Source organism: Saimiri boliviensis, chromosome 4 (genome assembly GCF_048565385.1).
Source record: "Saimiri boliviensis isolate mSaiBol1 chromosome 4, mSaiBol1.pri, whole genome shotgun sequence".
NCBI classification, from domain to species: Eukaryota; Metazoa; Chordata; class Mammalia; order Primates; family Cebidae; genus Saimiri; species Saimiri boliviensis.
The window spans coordinates 120594825-120615822 of NC_133452.1; the positions used below are offsets into that span (position 1 = coordinate 120594825).

The 20998-nt window shown below is 34.0% G+C and overlaps 1 non-coding gene across 1 annotated transcript; it reads right to left on the reverse strand.

Moving 5' to 3' along the window:
- Positions 1 to 711: 711 nt before the first annotated feature.
- On the reverse strand, positions 712 to 818 carry LOC120363382 (U6 spliceosomal RNA). The gene has a single exon (XR_005578939.1). It is a non-coding gene; the product is annotated as a U6 spliceosomal RNA (small nuclear RNA).
- Positions 819 to 20998: the final 20180 nt, after the last annotated feature.

Sequence of the window (20998 nt, forward strand, 5' to 3'; positions counted from 1 at the left end):
TGAATAAGATGTAATATTAGCACAACAGAGTGACTATATGTAATAATAATTTATTATACATTTAAAAATAACAAGAGTATAATTGGTATGTTTGTAATACAAATAAATAATTAACGCTTGAGGTGATGGATACCTCATTCATTCTAATATGATTATTACATATTGTATGCCTGTATCAAAATATCTCATGTACCCCATAAATATACACACCTATTATGTATTCCTAAGAATTTTAAACATAAAAAATGATCCAATATGCAATATCAGAGATTTCAAAATATCAGAACCTCCTTGTTACTAAACCATGAAAGTGTGCTTAGCAAATTCCTTCAGTACCAATCATGAACTACATTACTAAATGTAGATTCTCATTTGGGACCTTGGCAGGGTGCTTGGCTCTTAGAAGAGGAATGTCAATCAATTTTAAACCTAGAGTTAATAGAAAAAAATACCAAATTAGATAATAAATGATGGTATGAGAATTTAGATGAAAGTATAGTAATTTGGAGCTCATGAAGTTTTGGCTATCCTTTCTCAAATAGTTCAATCTTCACTGACAAGTGAAGTGGGTTAAAATGTCAAAGGCTCTATCACACTGAATATGTGATATGAAAGAAATATCAGAGTTGACATAAAGCCATTTAACCTGAAGAAGTGAAAATTTAAGCTTACTTTTCTTCCCCCACCCCAAAGGCTTTTCTTCTTTTTATTAAAGTTATGAAACGCTTCATGAATTTGTGTGTCATCCTTGCTCAGGGGCCATGCTAATCTTCTCTGTATCGTTCCAATTTTAGTATATGTGCTGCTGAAGCGAGCACAAGCTTACTTTTCTTAGATGAGTATGAGGGTGGGGAGGATGAACAGGTGTTTGTTTTTCATTCAGTGAACTTGAGATGCCTGTTAGATTTCTAGGTAGTTAAGTTGAGAAAGCAGTTGGCCATGTGTATTTGGAGATAAACTACATTTAAGCATACATCTGAGCATTTATTGATGTATAAATAGTCTGAAAATCCATGATACTGATTAAAAATGACAAAGGAACAAGTGAAGAATAAAAAATGAAGCTATACAAAGACTTAGCTACAGGCCAATGTACATTTTAGAAAACTGCAGTTTTGTACTCAGAATATGTATGCCATCCTTTGAACATGTCTAGGCAGTCTACAGATATTGAGGGTTTCCAATAAATTTTATTTCATATACTCATATATTTAGGAAAAAGCCTTTTTCTCTCATTTTTGTAAACTTATTTTCAGATTATGTATCTGTAATAAGACTGCATTACCCTGATGTTTATTTTACACTCAGCATGTTAAAGTATGGTTAACTTCAAAGACACTTCATACCAAAAGGAAACTAATCTGCAGTGCTTTCACTGGTTGTCTATACAAACAGGTTTAACTATAATTTATTTGGCATATAAATAGATTAAGATAAACCATAACCTTTTTTTTTTTTTTTTACTTTGAGAGTTCCTTTACTTTTGAGGCTGTCGAAACCTTAGGTTATTTGAGTATTTAAAAATTAATGCCTTTGTTCATTTTGAGCAGTGGCCAGGTTGTGATAGACCTCATCTGTTGTGGTGTATAAACTTTTTTTTTGTGAGGAATTCATTTGTTACACGGTTTTTATTTTACTCCAAAGATTCTATTCTATTGTACTTCTCTCTTATTGATGTTCTTTTGTGTTCAGAGTTGTTTTTGCAATTCTGTCCTTGAAGCTTGTTTTTAAGCCTAATCTAAAACATTGTGGAACACTGGTAAATATCCATCATTATTAGAAAACCTGAGATCTTGTTCCAGCTACATTTATCAAGGAATAGAGTATTACAAGCACCCCAAAAAACTAATCACGTTCCTTTCTAGTCATGACTCCCAGACAGCAACTACTATCTTGACTTGAAAATTATATGCCAATTTTGGTTGTTTCATACTGTATAGCATTGAAACCATAGGGCAACTGGATCTTCTTTACATCTCATTTTTAAATTCAAGAGTTTTCTTATAAAAGTCTCACAAGTTATTGCACAAAGTTATAGTTGATGTATAGTAATCTATCATAAAGATTTTTTCAAATTTAATTATTCATTTTTATCTTCATGGATATTTGAGAATTTTCCATTTCAGAGCTATTTCTATTGTTGAATATGCATTTCAATACTTTCTTGGGATATATGCCATGCTTCTGTTGGATATATGCCAAAGAGTAAAATTTATATATTAGAAGACAACATATAGTCATCTTCTGGAGATATTAATAAACAGTTTCCAAGTATAGTTGTGCCATTGAAACTGCCCCCAGCAGGGCATGAGATTACCAACTACTTTGTTTACTTACCGTCATTTGGAATTTTCTATTTCTCCCATTTTTGGAAAATACACTTGTAGAATTTTATCAAATGTTGTGTTAATCTGCATTTTTTGGACAAATAAAGTTTTGAATCTTTTTCATGTATTTATTGACCTTTATCATTATACGTATGTTTAAATGTTTTTTTCATTTCCATCAGCTATTTTCTATCTTTTATTTATCAGTGTTCAGGAAGGAGTTCATTTTTAAACACACTTACTTTGCAGTATTTTGGGTCATCTCCATGAAGATGTCAGATCAAATTAATTAAAAATATATAAAACAAAGACACAGGGTCAGTGTTTTAAAGATAGGAGTGACAGATGAGGCCATAGAAACAAATATGGTATCATAAAGATAGTGTGGAGAATATGACAAAAAAAGAAAAGGAACTTTAAGTAACTGCTGGGACTAGAGAAAGAAAAATATAAAATAGAGCCTAGATAGTCAACTGAGTAGGAAGTACCAGATTAGGGAGTTTCAGAGAACCCTGAGACAGCTATTTAACCAGTCTTGACATTGCGATTGGAGTTCTATTGGAATGACCCACAAAAACCCTCGTGTTCTAGTGAAGCAAATTTAACACTGTCCTCTACATGACCTTTAGAAAACTCGGAGAAATTTATCGAACTCTGTCCTCCTGGTAAGACCACTCTGTAAACTATGCTGCCTAACTACTACTCCTAAGTTTAAAATCACAATTCACATTAAGTGCCAAAAACACTAATCCCATCAGCCCCACTGTTTTGTTTACAGCAGTCACCATAGGAACAGCAATATTTCTAACTTATCTTCTATTACCTGGACACTTATACCCAAATTGGCTCACTCTTTGGATTTAACTCCCTTGGGGATTTATTCACATCTTATCCTTTAATGCATCATATTCTACTTATTATTTTAAGTATTCTCAGCCATATCTCTAGCCATTTTTCCCTGAAAACTTCACTCATGTCAATGTTAGTAATATGATTATCAGCATCTCACACAAATGTTCTTTTCCAGTCAAAAACATTGTAGATTTAGAGAGAGAGAAAATCAGAATATTTCCCTTAACTTATTCCATATCAGCTCCTGTCTTCCACTCACATCTGCCTGCAGTATAAATAAGAGCCACGTTGATTGTACTGATATATAACATGTCATTTTATACCCAAATCATTATTATGACTTCCAATATCACTCAAAGGAAAACTTCAAACTCTTACCTTCTCCTTCAATATTTTGGTAACTTTTCACTTCCATGTCCTACTCCCTACCCACCTGGTTCAATGTTCTAATACTCTTCTTGTTCATTTATTTTTAGTCACACAGACATTTGTGATTTCTTTAAATACCTAGTAGACCTCTGAGGTTTTTGTCGAATGCTAAACTCTGTACCTAGAATTCATTTTTCCATATGACTGCAGAGATTTTATTTTTATTCTTTCAGATTTTTGTTTAAATATTGTCTCATTGGAGAAGTCTTTTTTTTTTAAAAAAAAAAAAAAAAAAACAGAGTTTTGCTCTGTTGCCCAGGCTGGAGGGCAATGGTGCGATCTTGGCTCACAGCAATCTCTGCCTTTCGGATTCAAGCACTTCTCCTGCCTCAGCCTCCCGAGTAGCTGGGATTACAGGCATGCACCACCATTCCCTGCTAATTTTTTTATATTTCTAGTAGAGATGGGGTTTCTCCATGTTGATCAGTCTGGTCTCAAACTCCTGACCTCAGGAGATACACCCATCTTGCTCTCCCAGAGTGCTGGATTACAGGAGTGAGCCACAGTGCCCAGCCCCCAGAGAAGTCTTTATTGTCCCATCTGAAGTATCCACCCTGTTTCACTCTCTTTTCACATTGCTTCATCTTCGTCACTCTTAAAATTATAAAATTAGGAGCTAAAGGCTTTAACATCAGCGAATCAGAGCAAAAGGTTGTTACGCTCATTGAGGTAAGACGCAAGGGGGGCCTGAACTGAGGCATGGGAATAATAAAGGAGATAAAAATATAAATGTATATAAGACTTTGAGCTAGAATCACAACTAACTAACTATAGGCATGAAGCAAAGACTAATATTGGAAAAAGGAATGAAAAATAATTGGAATGATTGAATGTGTTTGTATTTCAAAGAATGCATTTACACTGATTCCCAAAACAGCAAATTAGAATATGAAAAAAAGCTTGTCTGAGATGATTGGGGAATGTAGAGATTGAAGAGGGGGTTACAACAGGGAAGACTCTTTTTTCCTATATAATTAAAACTAGTTAATATCACTGAATTAAATTATTTATCTGCAGGGAATTCTTAAATGTCAAGAGAAAAGGGAAAACAATCTCATATAAATTGAACAATCTTTGATTTCAAGCACCTCAGTGTAGTTTTATTTGATATTCTTTTAAAAATAAAAAATCAATGGGAAAACTACAGGTGTATAATCTAAAAATATAAGTAATATGTTTTATCAATGGCAAAGAAAAATCATATTTATCACTTATTAGTAGCTTCAAACATGAGTAAAATTTACTGTTTAAGTTCACAGGACTTTCAAGCACTATGAAACTAAGATAAAATTTAGCATGGCCTAGAGAAGGTTTATTTCATAAACTCAGACTGTAAAATTTGACTAGAACTTCATAAAAACTAAAAGGAACTTGACAATCCTGATGTATCTAACACCTTGTGGTATTCTAGAATACACTCCAGGACAGAAAAATAGCCTTATTGAAAAGACTAGTGAAATTTGTATAGTATCTAGTTTAATTAATTATATTAGACCAATGTTAATTTCTGAGATTTGACAAATGAACCATGAAATATCAACATTAGGGGAAACTGGGACCATATTAAACTAAAAACATCTGCACAGCAAAAGAAACAATCACCAGAGTGAAGTGACAACCTCTTGAATATAAGATATTTGCAAATTACTTGTCTGACAGAACACTAACATGCTGAATTTTTAAGGAACTCATACAACTCAACAATAAAAAGGTGAATACATAGTTCCATTAATAAATGGACAAATAACATGAGCAGGCATTTTTTGAAAAGAATACATACAAATGGCCAATGAAGGTATTCTTAACACCGCTAATCATTGGGGAAATGCAAATTAAAAGAAAATCATTTCTCCCCAATTAAAATAGCTATGTTTAAAAATACAAACACCCACACACAAACATTTTAAAAAATAAAATAAAACATAAATGAACAGATACTGCTTAGCATGCAGAGAAAAGAGAACTCTTACATACTGTTGGGGACAAAGTAAATTAGAACAATCATTTTGAAAAAAATTAAAAAGATTTTCCAAGAAACTAAAAGCTAAAAATAGAACTACCATTTGATTTAGTGATCCCACCACTGGGTGCTTATCCAAAAGAAAGGAAATTAATATATCAAAATAATACCTGGGCTGGGCGCAGTGGCTCAAGCCTGTAATCCCAGCACTTTGGGAGGCCGAGGCGGGTGGATCACGAGGTCAAGAGATCGAGACCATCCTGGTCAACATGGTGAAACCCCGCCTCTACTAAAATTACAAAACATTAGCTGGGCGTGGTGGCACTTGCCTGTAATCCCAGCTACTCAGGAGGCCGAGGCAGGAGAATTGCCTGAACCCAGGAGGCGGAGGTTGCGGTGAGCTGAGATTGCGCCATTGCACTCCAGCCTGGGTAACAAGAGCGAAACTCCGTCTCAAAAAAAAAAAAAAAAAGAATACCTGTACTCACGTTTATTGCGGCAAAATTCACGATAGCAAAGATAACACAATCAACCCAAGTGTGCATCAACAGATAAACTGACAAAGAAAATGTTGTGTATAAGTATATAACAGGCAAATGAATAAAGAAAATATAAAGAAAACATATATACATATATGTATCATTTGTAGTTGTGTGTGTGTGTGTGTGTGTGTGTGTGTGTATTGTATATATGGTGTGTGTAATACTATTTGACCATAAAAAATGAAATCATATCATTTCTAGCAACATGGATGGAATTGAAGGTCATTATGTTAAGTAAGATAAGCCAGGTACAGAAAGATTAATGCCTCATATTCTCCCTCATATGTGGAGGCTAAAAAACTTGATCTCATGGACATGGAGAATAGAACAATAAATATCAGATACTTGGAAAGGTGATTAGCAGCAATGGAGATGAAGAAATATTGATTATGTGTATAAACATATAGCTAGAAGAAATAAATTTCTATGTTTGATAGAAGACTAGGGTGACTATGCATAGTAACAATATTATGAATATTTCAAGGCAGCTGAAGATAGGACATGAAATAATATCAACCCATAAAAACGATAAATACTCAAGGTAAGGGATACCTCAAATACCCTGACTTGATCATTACACATTCTACGCATGTAACAAACATTCACACGTACCCCTAAATATGTTCATTATTATATATCAATAAAGAGGGGGAATAGAGCAAAACTGATTTACAACAAACTTTTTGGAAATATTTTTTTCCTATTTGCTTGGTATATATAGTCACTATAGTTGGTGCCAGTGAGCAACTTTTGTAAGCCAACACACAAAAAAGTCTCAAAAAACAAGATATGTGCCTACTAAAAGTCTTCTTAATCATTTATTTTTGTAATATGCCAGCTAACAGCTTGTAAGTACAAGTAACTACTTATATAGTCATATAGTCATATAAATAAGATCCTTAAATTTCAATACTTTGTTTTGTTTCTTAGTTCCCATCCTTCAGGCAGGAGGTGCCCAGACAGAAATTTTGGCCAGAGCCTCAAAATATTGAAATCATATTTTGCTGGTTCCCTCCCCATAGATAACTCCATGGTAATTCTAAAGTTAAATTTTCTTTTTCTAGTTACTGGGGGTTATTTTGGAGATGTTCTTTGCATAAGATTTTAAGCAACTGGAGGTTTAGTTTTCCTTTTTCTAGAGCATTTTAAAGCAAATCCTATTAAGTTACTAACTAATGGGCATAAAGTTTTAGTTGTGCAAAATAAATGGGTTCTAGACATCCGCTGTACAACATTTTGTCTATAAAAATTTGGTATTACACAGTTAAAAATTTAAGAGGGTAGATCTCATGACTTGTTTTACCATGATAAAATAATAGAATGAATAAGTAAGTGCTAGTTTTTATAACTGAAAAATGCCATTGCTTGCTCAAATAATTGCGATGAGAAACAATCATCTGGAGAACTTATGTGTATTTTAACATTCCTTATGTGTATTTTAACATTCTATTTTTTTTTTTAATTGTACTTTGGGCTCTAGGGTATGTGTGCATGTTCTGCATCCTGCAGGATTGTTGCATAGGTACATACATGCCATGGTGGTTTGATGTCTCCATCCTCTCACACTCCACACACCTACAACAGGCATTTCTCCTGGTGTTATCCCTCCCCATCCTCCCTGCCACCTGCTGTCCCTTGCCTCCCCTCCCCACGACCCCTCTACCTAGCCCAGTGAGTGTTGTTCCCTTCCTTGTGCCCAAGTGTTCTCATTGTTCATCACCTGCTTATGAGTAAAAACATGCTGTGTTTGATTTTCTGTTCTTGTGTCAGTTGGCTGAGAATGATGGTTTCTAGATTCATCCATGCCCCATCATCTCAGCCCAAAACTTTCTTAAACTGGTAAGCAACTTCAGCAGTCTCAGGTTACAAAATCAATGTGAAGAAATCACCAGCATTCCTATACACCAATAACAGAAAAACAGAGAGCCAAATCATGAGCAAACTCTCATTTACAATTGCTACAAGGAGAATAACACACCTAGGACTAACAAAGAATGTAAAAGATCTCTTCAGGGAGAACTACAAACCACTGCTCAAGGAAATAAGTGAGAACACAAACAGATGGAAAAACATTCCATGCTCATGATTAGGAAGAATCAATATTGTGAAAATGTCCATACTGCCCAAAATAATTTATAGATTCAATGCTGTCGCCATCAAGCTACCATTGACCTCCTTCACAGAACTGGAAAAAACACTTTAAACTTCATATGGAACCAAAAAAGAGCCTGCATAGCCAAGACAATCCTAAGCAAAAAGAACAAAGCTGGAGGCATCATGCTACCTGACTTCAAACTATACTACAAGGCTACAATAATAAAAACAGCATGGTATTGGTACAAAAACAAAGATATAGACCAATGGAACAGAATAGAAGCCATGGAAGTAGTGTTACACATCTAAAACAATCTGATCTTGACAAACCTGACAAAAACAAGCAATGGGGAAAAGATTCCCTGTTTAATAAATTATGTTGGGAAAACTGGCTAGCCATATGCAGGAAGCTGAAACTGGACCCCTTCCAGACAGCTTACACTAAAATTAACTCCAGATGGATTAAAGATTTAAACATAAGAACTAACACCATAAAAACCCTAGAAGAAAACCTAGGCAAAACCATTCAGGATATAGGCACAGACAAGGACTTCATGACTGAAATGCCAAAAGCAATGACAACAAAAACCAAAATAGACAAATGGGATCTAATTAAACTTAAGAGCTTCTGCACAGTATTTTAGCATTCTTTACCAATTTTTGGCTTGTTATCACTTTAGCCTTTTGTAAACTCAGCTTTACTTAGTAATCCTCTTAATCCTCTTCATATTTTCTGGTTTCATACTTGTCACATGATTTATTTTCTTTACTGATAACTTTTAAAAAATCATTTTCTTTTTTTTTTTTTTTGGTAATTTTTTGTATTATACTTTAAGCTCTGGGGTACATGTGCAGATCCTGTAAGATTGTTACAGAGGTATATAAATGCCATGGTGGTTTGCTGCACCCATTCCCCCATCACCTACGTTAGGTATATCTCCTAATGTTATCCCTCCCCAATCTCCCACCCACTACTATTTCTCCCCTAGATCCCTCACCCCACAACAGGCCTGATATGTGATGTTCCCCTCCCTGTGTTCATGTGTTCTCATTGTTCAACTCCAATTTATGAGTGAGAACATGCAGTGATTGGTTTTCTGTTCTTGTGTCAGTTTGCTGAGGATGATGGTTTCCAATTTCATCCATGTCCCTGCAAAGAACATTAACTCATCCTTTTTTGTGGCTGCATAATATTCCACGATGTATATGTGCCACATTTTCTTTATCCAATCTATCACTGATGGGTATTTGGGTTGGTTCCAAGTCTTTGCTATTGTAAACGGTAAAATCACCACACTGCCTTCCACAATGGTTCTATGTCATTGTATTTCAGTTCTTAAGTTTATTTCATAGTTGACTTCATTTTCTGTCTATAAATATTCTCCGTAACATACATTGAACTATGATATTCATAAAAAAGTTATGTGTTAACACTAAAAAGAATGAAGTCCTTTGCTATAATGCCAGAGCTTTGAAGAAAAGATCACACTCTCTTTCAAATATGCTTCATTTCTAATGTCTGATAATTAAATCTGTGCAACAAATAAGTGAGATTACCTTGGAATGTAGTGATATTCATTAAAAAATTATCTGGAAATGTGCTGAGTAACTATTTGCCACAGCTGTGAGTAATATGTACAGATGTAGAGTCCATCCTCAATGCAGGGTTCAGGTAAAGTAACATAAAAGTCTTTTGGCCCTGACATTTTGACATATTTTAGCTACCTTTACATAATAATGAAAATGTTTGATTTCACATCATACTTTATTAAATACAAACCACATCATTATTTTGCAATCTGTTGTATTTACTGACAAATATTTTTTATTCCTCTACCATACAATGTTTTCTTTATACATTTAATATTAGGGCAAAATTGAAGCTTTCTAATTCATGTCATTAAATAGACTTTTTAATCTTATCAAAACTCACTATAGCATAAAACTGTGCTATACTTAACATAGTTGTTTGTTACTGTTAATTTTACTCAATGTAATTCCATTCAGAGGCATAATGTTATATGTACAAATCACAGCAATCAGCATAGTGAACATTGATTCTCTGTTATCTCAAATTTATCAGCTACAAAATCAAAAGAGTAGCTATCTTTGCTGTGAGAGTTAAATAAATTGCCAAATATGACAAATATGTCAAAGGATAGGATATGAATAAATCTACAAAAGAGTGAAGTCCAAAGAGTGAGCCACTTCTTGTGTAAGTGTTCAGTTGATGAAAGATAACACATAATAAACTATCATTTTTGCATTTTAAATTATACTACATGGAAAGCATTGAATGGCAAAAATAAAAAAAAGAGACAGGAATAAGGGGACGAGGATACAGAGATGTAAAAGATGGAGTAACATTTAAGGCCCTTGCAACTTTGACTGACTTGTCATTTCCTGCCAACTTCAACTCTACAACACTAGGAGTGATTGTTTTTGAACTTAGACATAAGTATTACACACATATATACCTATGCATTTTGTATGTCATCATATCTCCTGCAGAACAATTGACAATTTCTAACCTTGTAGGAATACTTTCCTGTCTGGGTCACTAAGGCATAACTTATCACTTCACTATTGACTCTAACCAAATGGTTGTATATATACATGGGTATATGCATATATATATACATATATATATATGTATATGTATATATATATATGTGTGTGTGTGTGTGTGCGTGTATACAACCATTTATATATTTATTATATATATAATTTTCTGTCTCATCAAAATTTGCATGTGCAAAACAATCCCATTAGTAACACTTTTCATAATAAGAAATAATAAATCTAAATTGGACAGTCATATCACCAAGATATGAATTTCTAGAGTAAGCTTAAGTGTATAATTGCAATGAGTTACTGGCAGCTTTGAATTTACTTATACAAGAAAGCATCTATCCATTAAACTTGAGAGCAACCACTGTGACTTCACTGAACAATTTACTCAAGCATATTGCAGTACATTTGGATATTTACTTTTTATCCAGTTGTTCTATTACCTGGTGTGGTTTCCATCTTCTTTACTTAGGGATTTCACAACCAGTGCAAAAATCACTATTGTCTTGAAAATCGAAAAATCCTCTAGAGATCACTCAATAGTCATTTTATCCTGTTCTAGTGGTAGCAATCTATTTTTCCTGCTGCTAAATCACTTGTTATTTGTATAATAATTATTTATGTTTGTATCTCCCAACTAGAATATAAGCCCCTCAGAATCAGGCTTTTCTTTGTCTGACAGAACAGGCATAGTGCCTGATACACAGTGGTGTACGTATCTGAAACTATTCATTTTATCTGACTGTTTTTTTTGACAAAGTTTTAAATAAGAAATTCATACAACTAACAAAATTATTATCATAATTTTTAATACCCTACAGAATTACAGTAGCAGATTCTAAAGTCTGAAATCAGAAATTCATACAACTAACGTAACAATCATTATCATCATTTTTGACATCCTACAGAATTCCCAGAGAAGATTCTAAACTTTCTTGGAATTTAGGAATCTTATGAAGAGTAAAGAAAAATTTAGCTGATCACTAGCAGAATTCAGTAGTTATTTGCCCAGTCTGACTTTCATTAGAGAGAAAATGATCTATTTCTTAGTTAGCTGGGGTGGACTGTAATGTTTATGCTTAATTCCAGTCCTAATGTGTCATTTAATTAATAAAGAGCAATGGAGAAACAACCAATTTAGCTCATATTTAAGCAACTGTTTTAAAATTACCTATATTCCATTTTAAATGAGAAAATTCACCTTAATGAAAGATTCTAGACAGCCATTTGGGGATTGCTTAATCTATAGATATTTTAGAGGCAATATTCAGAGAAAAAGGATATAAATATTATGCCATTTAGTATAAATTATGTCAAGGAGATGTGCTAATCAGATTGGTAGAATTATAGAGTCATCCATAGAGCTTGTCAACATGCAAATTAAGGTGAAAAATGTGTCAACACTGACTTTTGTTTCTTGAAAAAGGAGAGTTATATGTGTTTAATCTTACTTAAGCAATTGTAATAAATTTCAATTGAAATGTTGGTAGATTAATTGTACTCCCATTTTCATAAGCTTTAATTTTGAACTGACAATATTTACATTGATGTAATACAAAGGAAAAGAGAAACCATCTTTCTCTTATTAGAGAAAACCATTGAAGAGTTAAAATTTTAAGTAATTATTTAATTGCTTCATGTTCAAATACTTTATCATCTTATAAGTCTAATTGATAATTCATTAAAAAATATTTCTTCTGCTCTTTCTTTAAAAATTCCATTAAATAAAAATGTAGCCCAACACTATTCATTGAAACATTCTAAATAACATTTATTCATTACTGCCAAACACAAGCACTTTGTCCATTACACATTTAACAAGGCAAAAATTACATGAAATTATCTATTTCCAGAATGTTAGAAACTATTAGAGGTCTCAAGCCAAATATACTGACTATAAATGTAGGTATCTTAGACTGTAAATTGCATGGGCACACTGAATAGTTTTGATGATGATACATTGGTGAGAAATAAAATCTTAACTGAATGAAGAACATTTTTAAAACATAGTGATGTGGGAGGCCAAGGCGGGTGGATCATGAGGTCAAGAAATCGAGACCATTGTGGTCAACATGGTGAAACCTCATCTCTACTAAAAATACAAAAATTAGCTGGGCATGGTGGTTCATGCCTGTAATCCCAGCTACTAGGGAGGCTGAGGCAGGAGAATTGCTTGAACCCAGGAGGCGGAGGTTGCGGTGAGCCGAGATCGCGCCATTGCACTCCAGCCTGGGTAACAAGAGCGAAACTCCGTCTCAAAAAAAAAGGAAAACAACAACAACAACAACAACAACAACAAACATAGTGATGGGCAAATATTCACTTTCTTTGAGATACCTGAAAACATCACTTTGGCTTTGGTAAAATATACGTGTAAAGATACAGTGAGACAATGTTTCAAAATGTATTTGTATCAGAGAGCCATGATAAAGAGTTTGAAAATTATCTAGCACACAGGAAGAGTTTAGAGCAAGAGAGTGACATTTTATTTTCTTCAAATATCTGATTGTCTCCCAGATCAATTTTTAAAAGTCGGTTTCAATGAAATGTCTCTGGACTTGCTTTCACAAACAAGGGTATAATGAAGAGAAATGAAACAAAGAGAAATGAAAACAGTACAGTATCTAACTTTTTCAACAATAACCAAAAGTCACAATACTAGATATTTTCCAGTAGGCATCTTAATTTTATGATAATTGAGACAACAAAGAAATGCTTGTGATAGTCTATTAATGACCATAAGCAAAATCAAAAATGGGAGCTCAATAGATTTGAAACAATAGTGCCCAGAGGCATAACTAGGGTGAAAAGCCAGAACTAAAAAATAGTTTTATAAGGAAAGTATAATAAGCATCAGCAAGCATCACAATAGGGAAATAACATGAATTTAGTTTTGGTAGGTGTAAAAGAAAAACAAAAATAAGATGTCATCAGAAGTCATCAAAGCTATATATAAGGAATGAATGTAAACATGTTGAATAAACATCACCACTACCTTAATGTCATAGATAAAAAACACAGGGAAAAAAGAGATAAGTTGTGTATATTTATAAAACTCTCCACTTCAGACATGATATTAGATTCCCATTTGTCTTACACAACCGCATTCAATGTGGGTATCTTAATCTCCATAATTGAGATCATGAATTTAATTGCCCAGAGTCTCACAGCTCGGATTGTATATACAAGAAATGAGTAGGTGTCCGATTTATCTAACTCTCAAGTCCATGCCACAATATCGTGATAATGTGTTATAGTTTTACCTGACATAAACTGTTAACTTCATCAAACATTTTTAATAATAATAATTATTATTTTATTGCTAGCGCTTAGAATTTATACAGTGTTTTGACAATCAAATTTCATCCTTACAACAATTAGGACATGTTGATGAAAGTAAGACATTTAGAGAATAAGAAAATCTTGACCAAAGTCATACATTTGAATATTTATTAAAATAAAATATATTATGTACATTTTAATAACTAACACTTTTGGAGGATACTCCTTTTTGTCTAATCAATAAATGTAGATCATATTAAATTAAACTATTTGTTAAATGATAAAGAGTTAATGTGTCTTTCTTGTCCACTGAAATCTAATGTTTGTAACTGCTACTCAATTGCTTAAATGGGACTTAAAGTCAATGTTTCAGCAACTCACCTGAAAGATTTGCCTTTTTAATGCTTTTGATATCTAAATTAACAATTGGCAAAAAAAAGAGGGGTAAAAAGGGGCTACATCCCCATTGCTTCATCTCTTCAGCAGATTTGAAATGACTGTGCCTTACTTTGAAATTCCAGGTATGAATTTACTACATATTTTTAATATTTTGCCCAGAATACAGTAAGCCTTCAATAATGTGAACACCTTAGAAGATAAAATCAACTCAAATACCCACTTATTTCTTTCATTTCTAATGTAATCTTTATCTTTGCCAATTGCTGGAGCCATGTCTGACTTGTATTTTTTATTTGTGGCTCTTAGCAGATTGTCTGACATAAAGAACTCAACAATTCTCTGTTACATAAAATAATGAATAACTAATTGACTGATTCAAGGAATGAACTGTCTTATTTTCTGTTTGTATGCCATCAACTCTTCATTAAGTATATCTCTATATAGCATGTCCAATATTTATACATACAGAGATAATCTTATTTTGTATACTATCATTGCAGTATAGGTATTATTCAAACTTTTCAGAGTAACACATAGTTTTGAGAAGCATTTGAGAAGTATCTCAGTGTCAAACAACCCATATTCTCAGAATGATAAGGATATCATAGTGCAATAAAGTTCATGAATAATGCTATGCTGCTTGTGTAAATCTGTAATAATATTATATAGAGGATTAATAGAAGCTTATAACAAAGTTAAGTAAGCATCACAAGTAGCCTTTGCCATCATCATCATCACATCATGGTTTAGATTGTCTTGTGCAGTGAAGCATAACATAGAACCTCTGTATGGGTTCCACATCCATGTGTTCCTTGAAACATAGATCAAAATTATTTGGAAAAAAAAGAACAATACAATAATAAAAATCATACAAATTTTAAAGTGCAACTATTTACATAGCATTTACACTGTATTAGGTATTATAAGTCATCTAGAGGTGATTTAAAGTATATGGCAGGATTTGCTTTGGTTACTTGCAAATACTGCACCATTTTATGTAAGTAAGTTAAGCTTCTGAGGATTTTGCTACCTGGATGTCTTAGAGAGAATCCCCTCTGGATACTGAAGGACAACTGCATATAAAATGTGTACAATATGCTATGCTAATATGCATACACACACCCATATATATACATACACCATAGTAAAATCATTATTACAGTTAAACATATTAACTAATCTTTCTGCTTACATAGTTCACTTCTGTGTGTGTGTTTCTGTGTGTTGTAAGAGCTTCAAAAATCTCTCTTAGCAAGGTTTTAGTATACAAGATTATTAACTGTTGTCCTCGTGCTATGCATTGGATCTGTAGACTTGTTTATCCTACATAACTGCAAGTTTGTACCCTTTGGCTAACATCTCCTCATTTCCTACCCTTTTCTGCTACAAGCATAATTTTAATTACAGTTTTCAATTAAAATGAGATTAGCAATATTTTAGAGCTAATGATTCATTTTATAAAATATTTATTAATGCAAAATAATAGTTTAACAAGAATCCTTCATAAAATATGGCAAACAAACTTAACACTTGCAACAATGCTCTCCTAATCCTACAAAGGATTCTGGAATAATTTTTATTCAGAATGCATTTATCTATTTATATAATGCATGTTTATGAAAAGGTTGAAAACGTTATTTGCAGAAATGCTAATAAGGCATTGAATAAATGGCAAATAATAAATTTATTAAAATATTTATTTGATATACATTTATTTTTATGAAAAATAAATTTTCAATATAACTGTTTCTGTTGAGAGTCCTTTATTTTGAGGAACACAGTAAGAAGATTTTAGTTAACAGAATAGTATATGGATAATTTACTGACTTTTCAAAAACAAAATGACCACAATGGGAAATTGGGAAAGGGGGATATTTCATTATTTTCTACACAGGAAATACAAATAATTGCAATTTAGCTTTTGAACCGATAGCAATACTCAGAGTATCATCATGACTTAAGGGCATGTAATAATAGAATGCAGGAGCTGAATAAAAACTATTTTTATGTGGGAATATAAATGAAGAAACAAATATATTCTGTCAGAGAGGTAATAAATCTCCCAGGGGGCACAGCATTCTGTTAAGTAACTGTTTTTTCTTTACCAATCACTATTCCCCAAATCTTTGATTGACTAATTAACCCAAGGGATATTTTGAGAAATACTGAAAAAAAAAAAAAAAAGACTTGTATTTCTATTACGAACCCAGTGCTTATCTCTACAGAATTCAAAGTATGTTATGCATTTTTAGGTTCATATAATCTATTTGCAAAGTTTTCTGAACAATAAGATATCCCACAGGAGTAAATATTTCTTACATGACTTTTTCCACTACCAGAGACAATGAAGTTTCATCTATTTAAATAAGATTCTAAATTACAATCTTAAAACTTCAGAAGTACTGCATTAATTTACCTTAAGTTAATAATGCATTGTGTGGTATTTAAAATTCTGGGGCAGAATTTGTTATTTAAACTAGTAAGTTAACCGAACTAGTTTAATTAAGACTTCAAAACTTATGTCTTTGATAAGGATTTCAACCCTGGTGAAATTTTCAGTACCAAATTGAGCAATTAGAATGATCTAACCAATAAAATGGAAGCCAATGACACTAAGGCCAAAGAGATCATAATGTCTATTGTAGAGATATGGTAAACATACTGATAAAATTAAAATATGCATGATTGGCTGGGTGCTGTGGCTCTTGCCTATAATCAGAGCACTTCGGGAGGCTGAGGCAGGTGGATCACGAGGTCTGGAGTTTGAGGCCAGCCAACATGGTTAAAACCTCGTCTCTACTAAAAATACAAAAATTAGCCAGGCGTACAAAAACTTGTAGTCCCAGGTACTCGGGAGGCTGAGGCAGGAGAATTGCTGGAGGTTGTAGTGAGCCAGCCTCTCAAGGTCCTATGAGCATTCCCACAAATAATGTTTTCTACTTTTTCATAAATAGGTGTTACATAAAGAGATCTCATAGATACATCTCTATTAATTGGCATGTTATACTGTAATGAAATTATAGGGCTGAAAATAAAGGAAGAATTTGGTTGTTGCCTGTATTTAAATAATAAGCAAATTTTTTTTAAAAACCTCGAAAGAATAGATAATAAATAGCTAAATTCAGAAGCACTAAGAGTTTGAGATGAGGAAGTACATTTAAGGGAGAAAATATCCATATAATTATTAATGAGCAGACAAGTGCAGAGTAAGAATAAGGTTGTACTGAAGAACAGGGGAATCAGCTTCAGCTGATTTAATTATCTGTAAAGTCCTTATGTGGAAGTTATCTTCTACCACATTTCTCAAATTTCCTTTTGGAAATTTGAAAAATATCTTCAACAATTTTCAGTCTGGTTATAGTAGTAAATAACAAATTTAGTGAGTATTAAAAGTGAGGCTGATTGTTTTAATTTGACCTGCACAAAACTGAACTTAAGTACATCAGGTCAGTAAGTACACAGGTGGTCAGGAGCAAATAATAAAAACGAACCATTAAATGTGTTTGGATGGGAACCAAAGGAGAAAAGATTAACATATGAAATTATACAAAAGAAAAAAAAAAGGGAGAAGTTGTTTTGCATGAAATTGTGTCTCCTCAAAATTTCTACCTTAGAATTCCAAGCCAGAGTGCCACTGAATGTGACCTTATTTGCAGGTAGGGTCTTTACAGAGGTCATTCAGATAAAATGAGGTCATTAAGGGTGGCCCTAATCTAATGTTACTGGTGTCCTCATAAAAAGGGAATGTTGGAAACAGACACAGACACAAGGAGAATGTCAAGTGAAGATAAAGGCAGAGATCAGTGTAAGGCTTCTACAAGCCAAGAACACCAAGATTTGCCAGCAAACCTCCAGAAGCTAATGGAAAGATGTGAAGTTTTTTTCCTCGCAGGCCTCAGAAAAAAATCAATTCCCTCAACTCCTCCGTCTTGGACTTCTGGCCTCCACGACTGTGAAAGAATAGATTTCTGTTGTTTAAACTATTCAGTGTCTGGTATGTGGTCTTGACAGCACCATTTAACTAATGCAGAAGCTGTATGCCGGGCAGCAAAATAGACACAAGCTTAAAGTTTACTAGTGGATACATTTTCAGAATAAATTATCCTTTTAAATCTTCACCTGAAAGTGAATATGATGTGGGGTTTTAGAGAAGTAATATTTTTCTACATTTTGTTTGTGACAGTGTCCCCACCCATGGGTCCTGTCAAATGGTAATCACAGTGTTGGAGGTGGTGCCTGGTGGCAGGTGATACGATCATAGGGGTAGATTTCCCCTTTGGTGGTGTTCTCCTGATAGTGAGCTTGTTATCAAGAGCTCTAATTGTTTAAAAGTGTGTAGCACCTCCTCCTTCTCTCTTTCTCTTCCTCCTGCTCTGGGCCACGTGAAAGATGCCTGCTTCCCCTCCACCTTCTGCCATGATTGAAAGTTTCTCCACTGCAGTGCAACCTGTACAGCCTGGAAAACTGTGAGCCACTTAAACCTCTTGTCTTTATAAATTACCCAGTCTCGGGTATTTCTTCATAGCAGTGTGAATATAGACAAATAGATCATCCTGACATTTTTTTCTTTAAGTCTCTTTGTAATTTTGTTTGTGTTAGAGGCAAGCCTTCACCCTTGTCTGACAGAGCAGCTTTCTACTTTTTAAATATACTTTATTTTTGTCTTTATGAACACATTTTATGGTCAATTTTGTGTTTGCTTATTAAAATGGGCACATTAAATTTACATATGCTTTGTGTCAAAAAACTCATGTAGAAAGTACCAAAAATATGTGAAAGCAAAGATTAACAATTTGTTACAAAGCAAGCAACCACATAGCAACCCAAATATGACAATGAAAATTTCAAAACCTGGAACCTCCTGTGTGTCGTTAGCTAGTTACAGCCTCTATGATTCCTTCTTCAATGGTCATTATTCAAATTTGAGGGTAATAAGTTCTCTTTTCTTTATTATACTCCGATGTATACATTCCTAAGCATTATTATTAAATATTGTTTGTGATTTAAGTGATGCTGGTTACAGTAGTGATATACTGGTTGTGAAAGCAGGTTCACTGTCTCCTATGCAGCTGAAATGGCAAAGCTCTCATGAAGCTTATCTCATTTTGCTGTGGAAATTCAAACCAAGAAAAACAGAGAGACTAAGAGACACAAAAGAATGCTTTTAGTGGAGTGCCGGCTGATGGTGGTCTCCCTTCCCGTAATGGCAACTAGCCCCGAACAAAGATAACATATTGCTTTTATATAATTTGACGTGGGAAAGCAAGGCAGGAGACAGGTTTCAGACAAAGACAGTTAATCAAGTTTAACAATCTCAGGCTTTGTGGTTATTTGGCTTAATAACCCTGCAGCTGAGGTTGGAGGTTGAAAGGTTGAGGAGGAGACCAGAAAAACAGAAATTGCATAATTATGTGCAGGCTGCAGACCTAAGGATATGCTCTGGTGCTCTTATCTAAGTAGGGAAGAGGTTGTACTTGGTCTGCTTTGCCTGTACTTTCTCTAAATTCAGGATTTATGACTAGCCTGGAATGTGGGCTGTGAGATAAGTTTGTAGCTAGAGTTAGTTGGGATAAGCTGGGAGGAGTTACTTATTTTTGCTTACTATGACTTTTCTTAATGACCTAGTCCTAATATTAACTATTACTTATTCCATTTTAATTCTGTCTTTGATTTTATTTTCCTCCTCAATTTCTCAGTATTATGCAATCTGAAAAAAAAAAAAATCCCCAGTACTTTATTCATTAGTGATGTGGTTTGACTGTGGCCTCACCCAAATCTCATCTTAAATTGTAGTTTCCAAAATCCCCACGTGTTGTGAGAGGGACCCAGTGGGAGGTAGTTGAATCATGGGGTGGTTACCTGCAGGCAGTTCTTGTGATGATGAGTTCTCATGAGAACTGATGGCTTTATAAGGGGCTTTTCCCCCTTTTGCTCAGCATCTCTTCTAACTTCCATCATGTGAAGAAGGACATGTTTGTTTCCCCTTTTATGGTGATTGTGAGTTTCCTGGGGCCTCCCTAACCCAGCAGTACTATTAGTCAATTAAACTCTTTCCTTTGTAAATTACACAGTCTCAGGCAGTCCTTTACAGCAGCATGAGAATGGACTAGTACAATTAGGTTGCATAATTCAGGCTTCAGGACAGCGGGAAATGCCCACAGGTAAAAACTAGCTGTGGCTGAAGCGGGCCAGAAAATGCAATACCCAAATGGTGGGCAGAGGTTCCAGCCTTGATAGAGGTGAGTGAGGAAGTTCTTAATAAAATGCACTGAGGTGTTCTCAGCGGGAATAGAGGGAGTCACTACAGCTCTCCTTCCAAACCAGCAAGAAAGCAATCTACCTCCCAGTCACACTCCTTACTCAGTGTTTTAGCTATTTAGATCAGACAGGCACCTCTTTTCATCTGCAGGAATGCTGATGTTCCATGTTGTGAGGGGGTGTGAGTCTATCCTGTAAGCCTGAACCTGGAGGGCACTTCTCCTGTGGGGATGTTGTCACTCTGAAGTGTTCCAGGAGGGCTTTCTGCAGGTTTACACTCCAAG